We start from the raw sequence: 8,573 nt of genomic DNA, 5'->3' as shown, positions 1-8,573 counted from the left end.
TTAAAAATTAATTATGAGTCCTTCAGTTTGGTGTAGTAGCTAGCACCGAGCGAGTGCAGGTATGAAAGCTTTCTCATTAGAGAGGTAGAGTCGTTAGTAATAGTCCCTGAACTCTAGAACTGTGTAGCCAGCATAAGACTAGGAGTCACCCATTAGATTAAGGCTTGACTATCATACTGTATTAGGCTTGACTTCCTGTTAAGGGCCCGTTAGAGAGGCTTGACCATAGTAGAGGTCTTTACCCATGGCACGATATTAACACCCTTCTAGCTGGGATTACAGGTTGGACCCCACTAAATCAGATTCGGGGCATGTCAATTAAGTGAGAACTCCCACAGTTGTAGTTTCAGTATCAGTCTTCAGAGTAGAACTCAAAAATTAGGACTGATAGATACAGTCACCCATCTCAGTAAGGAACTCAGATATTTACATAAATTCATGAACCACCCACTAAATAGGTCTGGTCTCATATAAAGTTAATCAGTATCAGTACTAATAGATCCTGAGGTCATTCATTAGATAGACCTGATCTCAGATTCAGTTAACCATCTTCATTATTAGATTCATAGATCTTCTGCTAGATAGGTCTGATCTCAAACATAATCATTTATTATCATTGGTAGTATACTCATGGATCATCCATTAGATAGGATTGATCTCAGTTCCTTTCAGAGATATTAGTAAGCTCAGAACTCAGTTATTAGTAGACTCAAATATTCAGTCTTCCAGTGCTAGTGAATTCAGATGTCAGTAATAATAAGCTCAATTATCAGAAGTTAAAGTGTTCAGAAGTTAGTATTCAGGGTTTCCATGATTTTAGTCATGATTTATGCATTCATGCATGTATCCTTATTCAGCATATTTAGATTGTTCAGTATGTATAGTTCATGCATAAGCCTTTGTATTTAGCCTTACCTCATCTAGTATACCAGTACATTCAAAGTACTGATGCATACTTCCTTGTGCTATAGCGTCTTATACCATAGGTTTCGAAGTGTGAGATCCAGAGCACCCATAGCAGTCCAGACTCAGTCAAAAGCAGTAGAAGTAGCAGTGAGTCCTCTTCAATCGAGGATGGTCATTATTTTATTATTGTATTAGACTCAGTTTATTTTAGTAGACAGAGTTAGTTGGGGACATGTCCCATCAACTCTATAGTTCAGACAGTTTAGAGGCTTTTTAGACAGATGTATCATCATTCAGATTTCAGTTTTGAGTATTTTTGACGTTTTGAACCTTATGGCAAGTTTCTGCTAGTTTTTTGCATTTATTATATTATATTATGCAATGCTCAGGTACAGATATCAGTATAGGGTTAGCTTGTGGTCCTTCGAGATCATGAGCACCATGTGGCATTCCGGTTTTAGAAAATTGAGGCGTTACAGTAGATAAAGTAGTACTACTAAAGGCGGTAAAAAATGTTTCTTGGATAACTCAAAAATGAGTTTATTGAGTAGTCTTATCTTTTCTTTTCAATGTCACCCATCTTCCTCGTGCCCCTTAAATTATTAATGAATATTAATTAATGAATATTTAAACCCACGTCTACGTACACATACATCTAGAATTATCTCATCTCTCCTTCAACTTCAACCCTAAATTTATTTTATTCAACTCTCATTTTTTTTCTTTCTCTCTTCTTTAGGGTTATCACAGCCTTTTTTATCTTTTTTCTCTTCTTTTTCTTATAAAGATCCTTTTGGATCTAAATCGATCCATATCTTTCTTCGACTAAAATTATTATTTTGGTCCTCTTTTGACATTAAGGTATGGTTCACTATTGCTCTTTCATTCTTGTCTTCTTCTTTGCAAGTTATTTACATCTATTTTTAAATTTAATTATTATTTCACCATATAATATTTATTTAAAAAATTAGAAGGAACTTTTAAGTGTTGAATAAACAAACCGAGAATTTTTATTAGAATATGCAAAAAAAAATATTTGTTGGGAGAAGTTTAAAAGCCTTGTTGGCAGTATTATTTCTCTCAGTATGTATTTTGTTTGTTTCTTTTTTGTTGATGCTGTTATTGATGTTTTTGGTGGGGTTGGTGTTGTTGAAACTTGCGGTGTGGTGTTGTTGATAGTGTTGGAACAAAGGATGTGGCTTCTTTGTTGTTGATGGTGTTGGAACAAATGATATTGTTTCTTTGTTGTTGATGTTTATTATTTGTTGTTTCTTTATAGTTTATGCTATTGTTGATGTTGCAACAGATGGAGTAACTATTGGAACAAATCAAACCACGAGCAAGGCTAGTTTGATGTATTCCAATAGACTACACATCTATTGCAACAGACTCCACATCTAATACAATAGACTCTACATATGATGCAATAGACTCCACATCTGTTACAACAGACTTTATATCTAATGCAACAGATGGATAATGTTCTTTCTATGACATCGATTTTTTCCTCTTCTTTGTAGATATAAGGAACTGAAAGTTGATCAACTTTTGCCCGACCAACACAAGAAGCTGCAGTAAAGATGGGTTTGGAGGAATAAGCTGCATGCAGATGGAACACTTCATATGTAAGAGGTATGTATTACTGATAATGCTATCGTGGAAACACACATAGAGTGCACTGATTTTGTGAATGTTGTTTTTATCGATTAGTCATTGATCATTCAAATAAAATATCTATAATTTTACAGTTAAGTTTGGTAAGTCCAAACTGATAAGGCTGAGGGACCATGAAAATGGTTTTGATACCCTGTTAAGATTTAATGTTGGTTGTTGCTTATGTTAATGTGTCAAGCATTATGAATGAATCTAGTTTTGGTGACATTGTAAAGAAATTCAATAACGATTAGACTAACTTTTGGGGTGCATTGGACCCTTAGCGGGCTGGGCCTTTGAAGCCTCCCACTACTTCAATCAAGAACGAAATCAATGTAGTTATTGCCCTAGCCAAAATTTATATGGTTGGGTAGCTCGGGGTGATGATTATACTCCAGAAGGTGTGGTAGGAGAATGCCTTTGAGGGAAAATGAGTGGTTGATGAAAGACTATATCATATGATAGCTAATTGAAAAGGATACATAGGGTAGAAAGTAACTTTTAGTGAATCTGACCGATGAAACTATCTTAAAACATGAAAATTTATATCAAGTGCAAATATGAAATTGTATCTGGTAATGAAAAATCCATCCATTGTTTCTCTAAAAGAAAAATAGTGCAGATTGTCTCTTGCTAGAGAGCTGTATCAAGGTAGCGTGGTCGGGATTGTCACCTAGATAGAAAATAAAAGAAGACCAAGAAAGTAGCCTTACGTACATCGAGGGTTGAAATAATGTACAGTAAGTCTAGAAAACTTGCACCAATAGCAACTGCAGTTAAAATAAGGAATCTAAGCGAAGGCGGTAGTTTTTTAATTTTAAATTGCATCTCATTCCTTCTTGTTTGTGGTTCCAATTAGGTCCACTAATGCTGACCTGATCAAAACCACAAATGAGATTAAAATACAGTTTGAGTATCATTACTTCCTTAGCAATATGGTTATAATTAATTGTGTTTTCTAGCCTTAGCATGCTTTCAACATATCTTGGAGAAGACTAGAGGCTTGCTGTAGTATATGAATTTCAAAAATTTTCAAGCTTGTCTCCATCTTGCTGATTTGGTATTCAAGCTTATCATTGCCATCTTTAAAGTTGGTATAGAGTTCCTGATCTTTTGTGAGCTCAATCAGGAACACTATCTTTGAAGTTATGGCATTTAAGAAGCCCTTCAAAACACTTTCTTCAGAAGCCTTAAAGGATATATGTAGGGTCGTTGTGTATGTTTTAGGTTAAAATATATTGATGCACAATCAATATGTGGTCCCAACAGTTGAATAGCTCACTTTTATCGAGCGTTTCTCAATGCAGCTTGCTCAACTAACCTTCAAGGGATTTGATAAATTAATAAGCAAGGATTTAGTAACTCTTGATCTAAACTGACTCTACCAAGCCTATCAAACTTTACGTAACTCCAGGCTCATTACCCTATCAAAAAAAATTGCCCGAGTTAGTGAACTGTCATGACCCGATCTGAGGCCCAGGCCGCGACAAATATTGCCCGAGCTCCCCCCTCCCCCTTAAATTTGATTATCGTTTATATATATATGAATGCATATGGTTCTGGATACTCGTCGCGGCCTGGGCCTCAGGTTGGGTCATGACAGTTCACTAACTCAGGCAATGTTTTTTGATAGGGTAATGAGCATTGTAACATTCACTACAAGAAAAAGGGCTATTAGGGACGAGAAAAATGGTACCTAAAAGTCTATTTCTGGTCCCTAAAAGTCAATAGGGATGGGAAAAATCTAGTCGCCACCCGTCCCTAAAGGCTCCGTCACTAAAGATCAATTGCGACGACATTAAATTCCCAGTCATTAACGATTATTTGCGACTAGAAAAATTCTGGTCCTTAGAATGCTTTTAAGGACCATATTTCTGGTCCCTAAACATACAGATTGATTGGGGTGTACAATATTCAGGGACAAGCTTAACTGGTCCTTAAAGGTCTAATGGGACCAAAAATTTGGTCCTTAAAGAAAAACAAATTTTGGTCCCTAAAGCTCTGTTTACAATTTAAGCAAATGTGCAGTAGTTTTAAAGAATGTTTTGCTAAGATATTATACCATTTCAAAGATAGATAATCTCAAATGCACATATAAACAGAGTTATCACTTGTATTGATTATAAAATATGTATTAACATCACAAAGAACCAATGCTACAAACAAATATTTAAGGAATAGTATTATTACATAGGTCATTAACCCACAAAGGCTAACATCTTTCGTACATATTCTAATGTTTTGTTCAACAATCCTAGAAAAATGACCAACAATTTGTCAACTTGTTTGAAATCATCGTAATTCATAGCAATTGAAGCTTCAAATCCTGTGTGGAGCTAGTTTAGGCCTTCTCTCTTGTACCTACAATAAATGTAAACAGTAGCAATTAAATCATTTCAAGCACAAAGAAATCACTAGTCATATCAATATCCAGCTGACGCTCGAACACCACGAATCAAGATAAATTCTATATATGCAGCAGTTATTCGTACACTACAACATAATCTATTCAAAATGGATTTGCTATCTACTACTATATTTCACGACCATCCATATACAGAGATTAAGGCAAAAGGTAGAGAAAAACTGACATTATCATACTGCAGTTCAGTTCAGTAGTAAAGAGATTTTTTTTTGGTTGAGAATGCGGCATAAAAGAGATATAATTTATTGTCATTCAAACAGAATAAGCTTTGCAGTTGTTAACAATTAGATTTAAATTGGTGATGGAACTATTCATTAGCTGAAGGACACAACTTGAGAGATCTTTTTTTGGTTATAGACTGAGCGATCTTGATGTGACTCCAGGGCTAAATACAAATATTTGTTAACTGATCTAACAAGATACACTATCATATGGTATTGAAAGTTTTCAAGTCTTGCAAAGATTGCAGATGAGGGAAAACAAACCTGCATCATTTCCGGCAGCAGAATAATCTAGATCCTGCCGAGAATACAATAAATGAGAAAAGCACAAATCAGCAGAGCACATAAAATCTCTCATCAAAGCAAATAAATGTATAATCATTCAAGCCCATTTTAACAAAAGCAACTAGCAGATAAAGAATCTAGTAGTTTGGAAAATAAAGAAAAATGGGACAGAGTGTAACCTCCAATGTCCATGTTTATCTACATGAAGTCAAGATCTACACTCGTACGTATTGCTACTTGCTAGAACTTTTTAGATGGAAGTTAGTCAATCAGGCATTACTACGTTGAGACCTAACATAAGGCAACAACCTTGACAAGACCAGGAGAGATATAGATACTCAACTTCGATAAAATAGAGAGGTACTTAATTAATGACAGGTATCGAGCTTGAGGCTTATCATCGGAGAAGTATCCTTTCCATTGTACAGCCATCCTTTTATTGTATCGCCTTCATATGTATAACCATACGCTACTATATGTGGATCTTCCATGACATCCTAAAAGTGTTCAAGTCAAAGATAAAAGCATCAATCATACAGGATACACACAGTACACTAGATACGAAGTATCAACTACCACAAATTAGCATCTCAAGGTTCTAAGTGATTCACCTTATTTTGATAATCTTAATCACTTAAAGAACCAAAGGCTAGCAACATCTTTATAGCTACTTTTACGTGGTGAATAATCCCCTTGAAAGGAGGATCCAGTTATTTGACTTTCTAGTACAAGCTTTTTTCCCTAGATCTTCTGAAGTTCTTTTAGGCACAGGTCATTCTGAATCCTCAATGCTTCTATCTCTTCTTTTTGCTTTGCCAAAATCTCCTCTTGTTCTTTCCTTTGATCATTTTTTTCCTTAGATAATTTATATGACACTTCAGCCTAGGACAATCTAACGTTAGTGACAAGAATGTAATAAAAACATGTGAAATTCTATCACAAAGTATTTGTGGGGAGAAAGGCATATGATCCTAATTAAGGTCATGTCCTCGGTAAGCTAAAACTTACCAAGTCATTTTATTGCTGAGATTTCAGTTTCCATTGAAGCAAGAAATAAATGTTACGAAGGGAGTATAATTAAAGTTAGTATTGAAGAGTTTCCAGAAAAGGAAAGATGCTTTTTTTAAACACACTAAAAAGGAAAGTAAGATAAGCAAATTAAAAAGAAGGGAGTATAATGTAACTGAAAAGAAAGCTATTGAAATAAGCTTTTGGTTTGTGAAACCTAACCTTCTCATGTTTTTTGAGGATTTTGGAGAATGCAGACAGGTTCATATAGTTGGTATCAGTTCATCCAAGGATTAGCAGGCCAAATGTAGAGAGCCATTAAAAGAAGAAAATAATTAAATTGAAAGAATTATTTTGGAAGGAAAGCAAGTGAAACTTAAGCTTCACTACCTGAAGTATTTTAGATGGCCAAGTTTTTGATAAAACTCAATGAAAACAAGCTTCAGCCTATGTTCAACCTTCTTTAGTTCCTCTTTCTTAATGGAACACTTTGTTGGTTATCGAAAAAGGCTGCCATAACCCAAAATCTACAATTTTTAAAATGCCATGATTGTCAGTGAGAAGATTAGAACCCTTGATGTCCCGATGCAAAACACCCCGACTATGGCAATGATCAAGTCCACTTAAAAGCTACCGCATGTAACATTTGACCTATAAGAAACAAAATAAGATCCAAACTTAGTTATTAGACTTGAATTTTACTGTGTGAAAGAAGCAATTATTATATTAAGAAAAGACTAACGTCCAACAAACAATGCATGGAAAAGAACTTGCGGCTCTGTAAATTTAATGCTAGAAAGAGTTGCCAGACTGGTGAGATCATGTTCCATGTACTCAAATACGCGGTACAAACTACAAGATGTTCTTGATACAACCAATCCTTCCAATTTGATGATATTTGGATGATCAAGCCTTCGCAGAGTAACAATCTCCCTTCCCATAAATTTGATACTTTCAGGATCCATTTTTTCGAACCTTACTTTTTTAAGCGCAACGAGTTTATCATTAAGCAGTTCACAAGCCTTGTAAACACTACTATAAGTCCCCTGGCCAATCTACAAGAACAATATGCTATTACACAACCAATAAACTATTAATTGACAACACTAGCGCACGTTGACAAGGAAACTAGATAACAAAGGATAAAAGATTAAATGCCACAAGCATTGAAATATAATAGATGAAATGAATGTTGAATCAGCTGAATCAAATTCTCGTCATGATTGTGGCTGTTCTATAATTTGTTTGATGGTTATCCATGAACTTTCACTATAATTATAGTAATATGAACCTATGAACTACAGACCTAGTATGTTCCAATCTGCACCTAGCCTTCCTTAGTCACGGGACCATTCTCCCTCAATGGGTGTATAGAACAAAGGGGACAAAATTACAAGGTTCTAATTTCAAAAAAATAGAGAAGCGGAAGAAGGTATCTAGAGTTAATTTTACAGTTAAGTGCATCAGTATGACTATTTGACAATCAGCTTACCGTTAACTTTCTCATAGTGATTGTCCCCGACCTTTTTAGATCCATTAGGCTTCCTATCAAATGAACCAACTCTTATATCGCCATTCTCCGATTTCTCTTTTAGCCTAAAACTTTTTTCTCTCTTTGAACCCACAGATGATGCCCCTTTATCTACTCTCTCTTCTTTTGGCCATCCCGCCAATCCTTAACCGATCGAGAAGGTTTACCACAAACACAACCCATTATCAACAAATAATAGCCAATCAAAAACCCTTCTCTGCAGTTGCAAGTTACTACCTCACAATACCTGGCTTAGCAAAAAATCCATATTTCCAAGAATTAATCGAACAACAACCACTTAGAATTCCAATAAAAAGCTCCCACATATTAGAACTTTAAAAAGAACACTATGAAATACCAAGAACTTGAATCATATAAACTGCATCGAGAAACAAGATAATAACCCACAAAAGCTCAACTTTTTCACATAATTTGACTGCAAGTGAATACAAATTCCAGAATACCCAAAACTGGAATCATATAAACTGCATAACGCCACTACCTATAACCCGTAAAAGCAAAACCTTTTCACACAATTCAGTTG

The sequence above is a fragment of the Capsicum annuum genome, chromosome 5 (genome assembly GCF_002878395.1).
Source record: "Capsicum annuum cultivar UCD-10X-F1 chromosome 5, UCD10Xv1.1, whole genome shotgun sequence".
NCBI classification, from domain to species: domain Eukaryota; kingdom Viridiplantae; phylum Streptophyta; class Magnoliopsida; order Solanales; family Solanaceae; genus Capsicum; species Capsicum annuum.
The sequence above is the reverse complement of the archived record's forward strand: the minus strand, read 5'-3'. Positions refer to the sequence as shown.